Raw genomic sequence first — 12,499 nt, forward strand, 5'->3', positions numbered from 1 at the left:
TTGTACAATGATAGATCTCAATTTGCATATATTGAATAATGTATGGTTGAACACAGTGGTTGAGATTTCAAACACCAGTATGTAGAGAAGGTGTGGCAATCACATAATCAGTTGTGAAAACTGGATAAAAATGTGTGTTCCTTGTGTGATTATTAGACATATTCTGGACTATGCCTCGTTTGTATGTAACGCTGAGCTCAAAATAAATAATGGACCTACTACTCTCTTCAATTAATTCTTGAGTCTGCATCTTTATTTTCTGTTTAAAGAGGACTTAATAAAATTAATGGAATGTGGGCAATATCTAGTAACACAGTGCCGAGTCTGCTAAATGTAGATCCCAGCCTTTTATATGGCCTCTTCCCTTTAATTCTACTGACTATAATTAATGTAAACCTTGTCGATTCTGGTGTTTGCTGTATAGAGGTAGCGAAAACTTTGCTAAAACAATGAAAAATATGCATCCTGTGAAAAGTTTATTGAACAATATAACATTGTTCCTTACCCAGAGCCATAACACGTCATTGATGGAAATCACACTGATGTGAGGGCGGTATGGGCCAACTCAACTGTATTTCCTGATTGTTTTATTCTGCAGGAGGATGTGGTCCAAATATTTAAAAAATCACAGGTTTGTTTAAGAGGACATAGTTGAACAGTTTGGGCTTACTGTTATTTTAATACTAGTGGTAACTATTAGTAAATACAACAATCTGACCATCCTCATACTGCATTGAGGGGTGATGGGGTGATGGTACCAGATGATGTTTAGGTATGTGGTTATGTTAATTTATTTTTGTTCCTTTATATTCACGTATTTTGCAAGTGCGTATGTTATTGAGTTTAAAACCATCCATATATTATGCAATTATAGAAAATACAGAAACTGCATGATACTTCTCTTGACTTGCTAGAAGTTCAGACTGTAGCAAGCTTAGCATTAGTAAATGGAATAGGTGTCATTTTAAGGATTCATTTAAAGTATTCATGAGGTATTTCTCCTAACATCGATGTATCGACAGTACCAATAAAATAAATAGCATAACAAGAATTACAGGTGTATAATAGTGTAGTTACCCACAATGGTTGAAGTGTTTGAAAAGAGTTGTATAAAAGAATAGTTGGTTGGTTCGTGGCATAAAGTCATGAAACGGTGAAATGAGGTCATAAAAAGAGTGTTTACAGGGGAAAGTGCTTTAACATTGAATTAGACAAACTAATAACATAAAACAAGGGAGTTTAGAGATTCTGTGTCCTTTCGTAATGATTTGTGCATATGGCAGGCTGCTGCAAAGGATCCTGGGTAAGCTTCAGCAGACCTCAGTGTAAGATATATTAATAATATTAATCATAATAATACTATTCAGAGGTTACTTGAGTAGTAATCAGAATGTTGCTAGTTCAAGCCCTACCACTGCCAAGTTACCACTGCTGGGTCCCTGAACAGCAATGAATCCTCAATTGTATTATTAATACAATCCAATACACATGCCTAATGCTCAGCTGTCAACTGCAAAAACTGACATTCTGAGCATTCGAACAGTAAGAGGAACAAAAAGAAAGGAGTCACCGACTGTACACGTGTCAATCATTTAGCCTTTTTACATGTTGTTTTAGTTTACTGTAATCAAGGCCTGAAACTGGAGTCTATGGACCAGGCAAAAATATTTCAATATTTAATGCGTTTTTATTTTTTCAGTTTCAATGTTTCATTGAGACTCAGGAGACTCCAGCATAAGCAGAAGCTCCAAGTTGTCGATCTCCAGGAGCAAACCCGTCCCTGCAAGGTTGGGGTACATGTTCTGGATCACGGGAAACAGACCATCGATCACCCAACATCTGCTTCTGCTCCTGCGGAGGTTCCAGATCCAGCACGGAGGCAGTGAGAGGTTCCTGGCCCAGAGATTGGTCTGCAGCGGGCCTGATGGTACTCGGCATGTATTGGAAATGCTGTGGCTGAATGCTGTGCGTAGCCCAGCGGGTGCTGGGGTGGAGCTGTGCCAGTTGCCTGCTCGGGTAGCAGGTAGCCCAGTTCTGAGCCTGTGGAATGGCCATCATGAAGTAGCCGGAGGGCGGGGCGGGCTGGTAGGGGTTGAGCACTGGGTTGCGCACGGCACTCACGCTGGCCATGCGCTGCATGTACTGGTGGGTGAGGTGGGCCTGCCGCTCCTCCTTGCGCTGCGCCATGGCCACGTACAGCGGCTTGGTGCCTACGATGCACCCGTTCATCTCCTTCATTGCCTCGGTGGCCTCCTCCGGCGAGGAGAAACACACAAAGCCGAACCCTTTGGAGCGGCCGCCCTCCGTCATCACCTTGGCACTCGTGATTGTCCCGAATAGAGAGAACTCTTTACGCAGACGCTCGTCGTCCAGACTGTCGTCTAGGTTTTTAACGTACAGGTTCACTCCCTGGTAGCGAGTCGTGCCGTCCTGCTTCATCTGCTCAAACTTGCGTTTGAGCTCTGTCTGCCTCTCGCCTTTCTTCTGGGCACGAGCCACATACAGCTGCTTCCCATTCAACTCCTTCCCGTTCATCTCATCCACAGCCCTTTTGGCATCCTCGTGCCTCTCGAAGCTCACAAAGCCAAAACCCTTGGACTTGCCGCTCTCGTCTGTCATGACGCGACGGCTCAGCGTTGGGCCGAACTTGCTGAAGATCTCATTTAGCTTGTTGTCGTCCATGTCCTCCCAAGTATGAGATATTATTTCCATCAGGCTCAGGACCATCTCTTTAGGATAAGGTCAAGAGAAATCTCTTGGAATGTGGTGTTAACAGGTTCCAACTGGTGTGGGTGTTTTATATTACTTTGCATATATTGACAAATGTATGGTTTGGATGCAATGGACGTGAAGACAAACGCAAATATGTAAAGGAATGTGGGGTGAATACATAACCACTACTGAAAAATGTATGAAAATGTGGGTTCTCTGATTTTTAGACATTCTCCAGAGGGTGCCTCAATAATGCGTGTTAATGTTAACCTACAATAAAGTACGTGCACAGTTATGCTCTTTAACCAATTCTGAAGTCTGCATTTTTATTTAATATTTGAATTGAACTTTAAAACTAGCCGACTGGGCACCTAGGAACCACATACTGTTGCTATGTGCAGAGATGTGGGCTTGCAGCCCATTGTTGGGCAGAGTCCATCGCACTGCTCCAATAGACCTGCTCTGACTGCTACTTTCCCACGTCGGCAGTCGAAGTCGTTTCTCCTTCACAATGCTTTTCACCTGGTTGGCCAGTTTCACCGTCTCAGTAGACAAGCTAAAAGAAACTGTTGGCAGCCTCTCGTTGCTCCTGTAATATGACCGTCGCCAGACCAGAGAGTGGAACTGGATGTGTGGCACTTGCAGCTGCAGTTTGTTTGCTTCAAGATTTAATACGTGTAAGTGACCTTTGCTTCTCGTCCTGTCTTTACTGGTTTGTTAATAAGGTCATTAGAAATTGTGTTGTACATAAAGGAATATTACAGAATTATTCTCTATTTTAAGCTACACTGTTGGGTTTTGTTTTTTTGATCTTTACATTTATATTAATGCAACCCAATACACTTATCTAATGATCAGCTATGACCTGTAAGAACTGACAATCTGAACATTCAAACTTTAAGAGGAATAAAAACAAAAAAATGATCAGCTGTTCATGTCAAAATCTGTAATATGTAATAGAAATAACTGTAATATGTTCAATATAACTGTAATATGTTCAATTACCACCATGTAACATATAACTGTAAATATGTCAATTGCAAGATGGGACTGTACATTCTGTACATACATATATAAATATCCATATATACATTGTACATATAAACATAATATATATATATATATATATATATATATATATATATTGTACATGCACTATTAATATATTTTTGTATATATATAGAATATATTTCTCTATGCACCCCTGTTTTTCTTTTTCCTCAGATTGGACAGAGCACTCAACCATTTCACTGTGAGTTATACTGTGTATGACTATGTATGCGACAAATAAACCAAACTTGAAATGATTTTACCTTTTTCTGTCGTTTTCATTTTAAGCTTAGAATAACCAAGGCCTGGACTTTGTAAGGTGGTTTTGAATCCAGGTCAGCTAGGTGAGGACACCAATAGCTTACTGGGTAAGCAGCCACACTCTAACAATGGTGGGCTCGTGTGCAGAACAGTTAGAGCTTGGATCAAGCAAAACAAGAGGAAAAAACGAAACACCTCGGTGAGCGTGGAAAAGGGGAGAACAAAGAACGCCACGGAAAGAAATGGCAACCCCGATGCACTGGGGAAAACTCGAACTAAAAGTTCCCAAACAAAACCAGAAAACGGGGAGAAACTTGAATGGCTAAGGGAAGCCTCAGGAGAGAGACAGACTCGAGAGGGGAAAACTGGAGAAGGGAGGGGACATGTAAAAACACTGACACCCTCGCAGAACAGAAAAGAGGCATAGCACAAGGGCTCACAGACCTCAATACCCAGAGTTACCGGCTAGGAGCTTGGCTCAAAACTTTATCAAAAACCCAGCACTGAATGACCGGGTCACTGGGCTTATATAAGGTCTAGCCCAGCTGTTGGGTGTTGATCCTGATCAGTGGCGTGGTTGACTCGACGCCTCCCTCTGGTCGAGGGGGCCTCGGCCTGGTGCCAACCCTTACAGGCTTGATGTCTACAGACATGGCAAAAATATTTCAATGTTCAATGCATTTCAGTTTCAATGTTTATTTTTTTCAGTTAAAATGTTAATTTTTTTTACTGCTTATTCTTCCATTAGACAGCCAGAAGCGCAGCACTGGTTAAAGTTTTTGAGCGGCTTCCTGCGCGCACTGGTCCTGGAGCACAGCGACTGCCTCATCCACCTTAGGGTGCAGAGACTCAGGAGACTCCAGCATATGCAGTAGCTTCGAGTTGTCCAGTTCCAGGAACATACACGTGATCTTCCCTGCAAGGGTGGGCTGCATGTTCTGGATCAGGGGAAACAGACGCTCACCCAGTATCTGCTTCTGCTCCTGTGGAGGTGCAGCAGCCAGCATGGAGGCACTGAGAGGTTCCTGACCCTGCACATGGACCGCAGCCAGCTGCACGGGCACCTGGAGCTCTGCCCCCAGGTGCTGCTGTGGGTTGAGAAACATAAATGTTTTATAATTGATTTGACTGATAAATGGTAAGTTCGACATTTATATCTAAGGGCTGTGTGCCCAGGTGTTGCTGTGGGCTGTGAACGCCTGAGGTGGTTTTGTACTGTGGTACTGCTCTCACCAGCGACGCCTTGTTGGCAGCTTCCGCGCTGGCCATCCCTGTCCCCGGAGCCTCAGATGCCATGGTCTGATAGGCCATCGTGCGTGGGACCTGGCAGGCGGTGGTTGGTCGGATGGCGCTGAAGGCCTGCGGGCAGGATGCGGCTGGACCGATGGCACTCGGCATATCCTGGACTTGCTGTGGGTGGACGCACTGCATGGCCCAGCAAGGGCTGGGGAGGAGTTGTGCCAGCTTGCTGCTTGCGCAGTAGGCAGGCCAGTTCTGAGCTTGTGGAATGGCTTCCATGTTGTAGCCGGAGGGCGGGGCAGGCTGGTAGGGGTTGAGCACGAGGTTGGGCAAGGCACTCACGCTGGCCGTGCGCTTCATGTACTTGTTGGAGAGGTGGGCCTGCCGCTCCTCCTTGCGCTGCGCCAGAGCCACGTACAGCGGCTTGGTGCCTACAACGCGCCCATTCATCTCCGTCATGGCCGTGGCGGCCTCCTCCGGCGAGGAGAAACACACGAAGCCGAACCCTTTGGAGCGGCCGCCCTCCATCATCACCTTGGCACTTGTGATGGTCCCGAACGGAGAGAACTCCTTACGTAGACGCGCGTCGTCCAGACCGTCGTCTAGGTTCTTGACGTACAGGTTGTCTCCCTGGTAGCGAGTCATACCGTCCTGCTTCATCTGCTCAAACTTTCGTTTCAGCCCTGTCTGCCTCTCGCCTTTCTTCTGGGCATAACCCACATACACCTTCTTCCCATTCAGCTCCTTCCCATTTATCTCATCCACAGCCCTCTGGGCATCCTCGTGCCTCTCGAAGTTCACAAAGCCAAAGCCCTTGGACTTGCCGCTCTCGTCGGTCATGACGCGAGTGCTCAGCGTTTGGCCAAACTTGCTGAAGATCTCCTTCAGCTTGTCGTCGTCCATGTCCTCTCCAAAGTTCTTGACGTACACATTGGTGAACTTTTTGGCCCTGGCCCCCATCTCAGCCTCTCGCTCCTTGCGAGACTTGAAGTGGCCAATGAACACTTTGCGGTCATTGAGCAACATGCCATTAAGTCTCTCAATTGCTCTCTCCGCAGCCTCACGGGTCTCAAAGTGCACAAAGCCGTAGCCCTTAGAGCCATTCTCGTCACACACCACCTTGCTGGAAAGGATGTTCCCAAAGGCAGAGAATGTGTCGTAAAGAGCTTCGCTGTCAATAGACTTGTCAAGGTTCTTGATGAAGATGTTGCCAACTCCACTCTTCCTCAGAGAGGGGTCTCTCTGGGACCACATAATTCGCACAGGTCTGCCTTTGATGATGTTAAAGTTCATAGTGTCCAAAGCACGCTCAGCATCTGCCTGCTGCTGAAAGTTCACGTATGCGTATCCAAGTGAGCGGAGGGTCATCGCGTCCCTGCAAATCCGTACGGAGACTATTGCGCCAGCAGGACTGAATTTCTCGTATAGCATGGCCTCGGTAACGTCTGGATGAAGGTCACCCACGTACAACGAAGTCATCGGCGAACTTGGAGCACTTGGATTCATTTTCGTGAGGATCGTCGGTCAACCTTTCTAGAAATCGTAGTCGAAAGTAGTAAATGAATAAAATAAAATCGTAAATGATTTAACCAAATGATCTAACTGCACGAATTATAAAACAGTTTGAAACAGCAATTCAACAGAGCCAGGCAAGTGTCGACCGACCAAAGCGATCATAGCAACACTTTAGCTTTAGATTCAAATACATGACAACTTGGTTGTTACGTAAGAGTGCTTTTACGTAAATGTTTATTTTTAAATATTATACAAACGCTATTTATTTATTTATGAATTATTCAATTATTTTAACTTATAACGTTAATAGCGTGAATGAGAGGCTTTAACAACGCCTTATATTTCAAAATATTACCTAGTCACAGCATTTTCCAAAAATCGTCCATATGCTGCTCACACTGAATCATTTACCGCTTGGCTCAGAATAAATACTTTTAGTTTGATAAACGCAGCAACATTCATTTTCTTTAGCCTAATGCTCGGCAAAAAACATCGCATTAAAGTTAATTAATGGGATGAAATCAGTTTGCCTTGGAGCAGGCCTATGTTCTTTGAGGTTAAAAATAATCGTCTGGATTGTAAACCTTAGTAGAGTTCCACAACGAGGTGCGATTTGTAAAAGGACGTCTTTTTCTCTCCGAGTTAGAAATCTGGAGAAATAAATATATCAATTGATTTCCGCCCATCGGAGGACCTTTAGAACTTTATTATTTATTCATTATTTATTTCTAACTTCTCACTGTGTCCAACTATATCGGGTGTATAAAACGTATGAACAGACATAAATAACGTGGGGGAAACGGGAATAGGGGAGAGAGGAAAAATAAGACGAACAGAGACGAAACAGACAAACGGGAAATGCAGATAGAGTATTTTAAGTATTAGCCACCTGCACCATTATGGGAATGTGTGTGTGTGTGTGTGTGTGTGTGTGTGTGTGTGTGTGTGTGTGTGTGTGTGTGTGTGCGTGTGTATGTGTGTGTGTGTGTGTGTGTGTGTGTGTGTGAGAGAGAGAGAGAGGCTATGTGCGAGTGCACTGTATATGTACACGTACTAGATTGGGATATTTATCATTTATGGATTAGCTCTGTAAAGTCCAGTCTAGGTTATTGGTTCTTATTGATTCATTCTGAGATTTTTTTCCATTGATATGTAGTCTATCAATAGATTTTTCCATTCGGTGACACTAATATTATTTTTTGTTTTCCAATTCATGAGTATGTTTGTATTTGCAATTAATAATGTTATATATATATTATCCTGTTTTTTTTCTATTGTCACATTGGTTGATGACATGTCTCCTAGGAGACATAAAGATGGTGTTGGATGGATAGGGTTATTTAAATCATGGGACATGTGTGTGATTACTTATTGCCAAAATTGCTTGATAGGTGTGCTCTGCCACACGATGTGAATGTAATCGTCAGCTGTCTTTGGAGTAAAGTATGTACAGATTGCTGAGCTTGTGAAACCAATTTTAAACATCCAATGTGTAGTATAATGTAATCTATGTATTATTTTGTACTGAATGCATTGTAGGTTAGTGTTGCTGTCATGTGGTAATTATTATTACACATTTTAATCCAAACTGTGGCGTCGGGAGCTAGTAATAAATCTTCCTCCCATTGTCTCGATGGGAGAGTAATTATGCGATTTGATTTCATTATTAGTTTGTATATCTTATGTGATAGTTTTTTTGTATTAGGAATGTTTATAATACTGATATGGATGCAGGTGAGTTTAATGTCTCTGAACTGATAGTTGCTCTTACCTGCTTTCTATATCTTATGTTTGGGCTACTTGTGGAAGTGACATGAAAGCAGTGTTATGTTTATGTGAGTCTGGAGTTTGATATCTTGTGAAATTTCCACCAGGCTGTTAATATCATGGCCACCCACAAATTGTTGATCATGAATGTTCTTTAATTGATTTGACTGATAAATGGTAAGTCTGACTTTTAGATCTTTGCGTAATGTTTGCTATATGTCTATCCATATTCTGTCTGATATACTAAGTTTTATCCATTTTATACCATATTATAGTTGATTTGCAATAATCAACTACAGTTCTGTAATGTTGTGAGTTTGATTCTATGTGATTTATTTTTCCAGTAGAATCAAGTTATGATGTTGTCCAAAGATTTTAGACAGGTTGGTGGCGCTGGAATAATTGAAAACAAATAATTTCGTTTAGGTAATATTCTCATTTTAATTATTGCAGTTTGTCCAAAGAGCATAAGGGGCAAATTTGTCCATCAATGAAGTTCGTCGCTTATTGTTTTAATAATTGGATGACTATTTATTTTTGAATAACAGACAACTGGGAAGAGAATTTAATACCCAGATATGTAATATGATTGGTATTCAGGGGGATGGGGAATGTTTTTAATTGCATCATAAAGTTATGCTGCTAATATATAGTATAATACACAAATATCCTACTGGAGATACAATTTGACCAGTTATGTGTGATGTTCTGTGATGATCATACAGAACACCACAGACAACTGTTTGGCACATCACTGTTAAACCTCCTGATTGCAACCTGGGGCATCGTGAACTGTACAACATGACCCTCAGACAATGATCTCTGAGTGAAAGCGATAAACATAATCATCTTCATATCATCACTTTCTCTACAAGTTAAGTGGAAGAGATGTCAGTTAAAGGGAGTTTTAATACCCTTTCCATCTTTAAATTTAATAAAAACACAGATGGAAAAATTCCAGAAAGTGAGACAGAGAAAGGAAACTAGACTTTAAAATGGTGCTGCCCTCTTGACTTACAACTGTAGATTATTGAAATTATTCCAAATGTCCGATGCCAAAAGGGATTGTGTCAGTGTTTCACTACTCAGTATTGCATTTGGTAGACAGTATAAACAATTAGACTATGGTTAAAAAAATCACAGAAATAAAGCAAACACCAATATAATCTTGAACCACCTAGTCCCAGGAAACATTAGATTACTGGAACAAAATCAGACAACTAGCAGAACAACTTTTTAACCAATGATGCAGATGCACTTTTAGTGGATTTATTTATCTGTATTTCAATCCACTAAAGTTTTTCACTTGATCTAACATTACATTTAAGACCGAAATCCTGTTACGTCTCACAGAAGATTCCACTGATCAAGCTGCTACTTACCCATCCTGGTCCTGGAGTACCTTTGCTCTGTACACTTTAGTGATGTCTTTGCTACCAACAAGCCTATTTTAATCCATCCGATAGTAACCAAACGCTCCTTTGCTGCAGAGCACAGAAATCATTCAAATTTGCAGTCAACAGATACATCTGGGCAAGATTTTGGATCAATGGACTAGGCTGGAACTGCACATATACTGTATATGCAAAATTCAAAATACGGGGAGTGGTTGGTCTCTTTTGCAATCAAATCTGAATACTATGGAATTCGTTTCACATTTGTTTAATTTGGCAGATTTTAAATGGATAATGGACATCACTAGACAAAAAGGAATAAACAACTATATGAAAAGGAACAAAACCAAAAACAAAGGAAGACTTTAACACACTTGCCCAAACAAGCACTAAATCTGACAAAAATAGATCAACCAATGACATAGCTGTGAAGGAACATATTAGCCATTGTTTTCTTGTCATCAACAGTAATTTTAACTGATTGTTAACATACTGTTCAAGTCTTCAACTGATTTGCTCCCAACATGCGAATGGGTACAAATATGGTTCATTACCCAGCTGCACAAATTGCTTCTGACATACTGGGCAGCTACAGGGTTCTTCTCCCGTGTGGATTCTGACATACTGGGCAGCTATGGGCTTCTTCAGTTGTGTGGATTGTCTTCTGCTCCTCCATGTGGCCTGTTTCACCAAAGCCCTTCCTGCAGTATTTGCAGCACTATGGCAAGCGGACACCCTTGTGTGAGCGTTTAGGTGCTTCTCAAGAGTCTGGGCAAGTTTGAAACACCTGCGCTAAACATCACTGACATTATTTCTTGTAGGTGATTAGCCAGGTGTTTCTCTAGTCACAAGTACTTTTTGATTTATTTGTTTTTTTAAATAGGTAATTTTATATATAATGGCAACAAATGACATTTTAAGTTTTATGACAAAACGTGCAAACAAGCTGGCCTGAGAGGTGTGTAGCGGGATATGACTCAGTGCGTCTCTGGTGCTGCTTTTGATGAGTACAGTGTCATGAGTGTGTCTGTCCAGCGGTGCAAAGAGGGGATACAGCAAGGCATGGCATGGTGTTTATTCATTCGTTTGCATAGAAAATGACACCTTTTCACATTGTGGAACTACAAATATGGCGGTCTTTTTTGTGCGGCGTAGTAATGACATATGTTGTGGAATTTTGAACAAACAGCAAGTCAGACGTGATTAAGAGAGTAATTTAATAAGAAAAAGAATAAAATAAATGTTTGGCTCTCCTCAGGTAGGGAGCCCCGAGAATACAAAACCGTGGCTAGTTATACTACTCCTGTGCTGTCTTTAACCAATCATCTTTTCTTAAGCAGCTCTTCTTTCCTTTGTTGCTGTGGCTATAAGCCAATCAGCTCTCAGCTTGGTTTTTTCCACAAACCAACCCAAACTGACTCCAAACAGTGTGGGTTGTGTGTCAAGTTGACCTTGATGTTAACAGTTCCTGATACATGTTCAACTTAATCAGCAACAGGCGGATACAAATGTGCAAACAGCATTATTAATTTAAGAACAAAAGGATCAGTGTGATTTTATATGAATCACATAATACATAGTTTCGTATCATTTTCCATCACACGTAAAAACAGAGTCTCACCGTATTGTCGGGCAGGAGGATCTGGACTCATTTATTACTTAATATCTTCCCCCATCTAGCGGTCATTAGAGGTTAGTCTTGAATTGATTTCTGTCGTGCAATATTTTAGATATAAATGTTTACATTTTCTATTACAGAACACGGCAAAGTATAGTCAACCAGTTCTAACCTTTTGAGAAAAACTTTAACTTCAAAGTAGGTGAATCTATTTACTTAGATTGAACCAATCGGATCACAGTTTATTTACATAACATCAATGCTTTGAGTGCTTTAGATATAAGGACATCATGGCGATCTTTCTGCTCACACCTCAGTCAGTCTAGAATTCTGTACTATGTGTTTCTATAGCTTCCAACTTTCACGAGTTTCTTGAATCTGTGGAGAAAAGTGCAGACTCAGGTACTTTCTTATTTGTGAACTTTTATACATTTTATGTAATTTATTTATCATCTATAATGTTTTATTACTTTTCATTTATAGATATAAGGACACAAAAACAGTTCATATACTCAATGAATTGTTACAAGATAATCTTTTCTAGAGAATGTTTACCATTTGTTAAAAGACTGATTTATTTCTAAAAGTTTATGCAGTGTGTTAATTTGTCACATGGAGGCAGAAGGGGTGAATCTGATATACCCCTCTTCCATCAACTATTCATCGAGTCCTCCAGTGGAGCTTGTACAACCAAAGAAAAGCATACAGCGGTCACCGGCGGTTCTAAGTTACATCTAAAAAGGTCTAGGCCTATACACGCTGTTCCACCTGAGGTAATAAAATGTTTTGGGGTAAAGGTATTTTCATGAGGCGATCTGTGATCTAATTATAATAGGCTTTGAAGCTCTCTGCAACAGGTGCAGAGTGGTGCAAGACTGTGTTTGAAAGCATAAAGAGGAATAATGTTTCTGGGGTATCTTAAGGCCTTTTTGGGTCTGTAAGT

Source organism: Electrophorus electricus, chromosome 9 (assembly GCF_041902795.1).
Source record: "Electrophorus electricus isolate QZ-2024a chromosome 9, ASM4190279v1, whole genome shotgun sequence".
Taxonomy (NCBI): Eukaryota; Metazoa; Chordata; class Actinopteri; order Gymnotiformes; family Gymnotidae; genus Electrophorus; species Electrophorus electricus.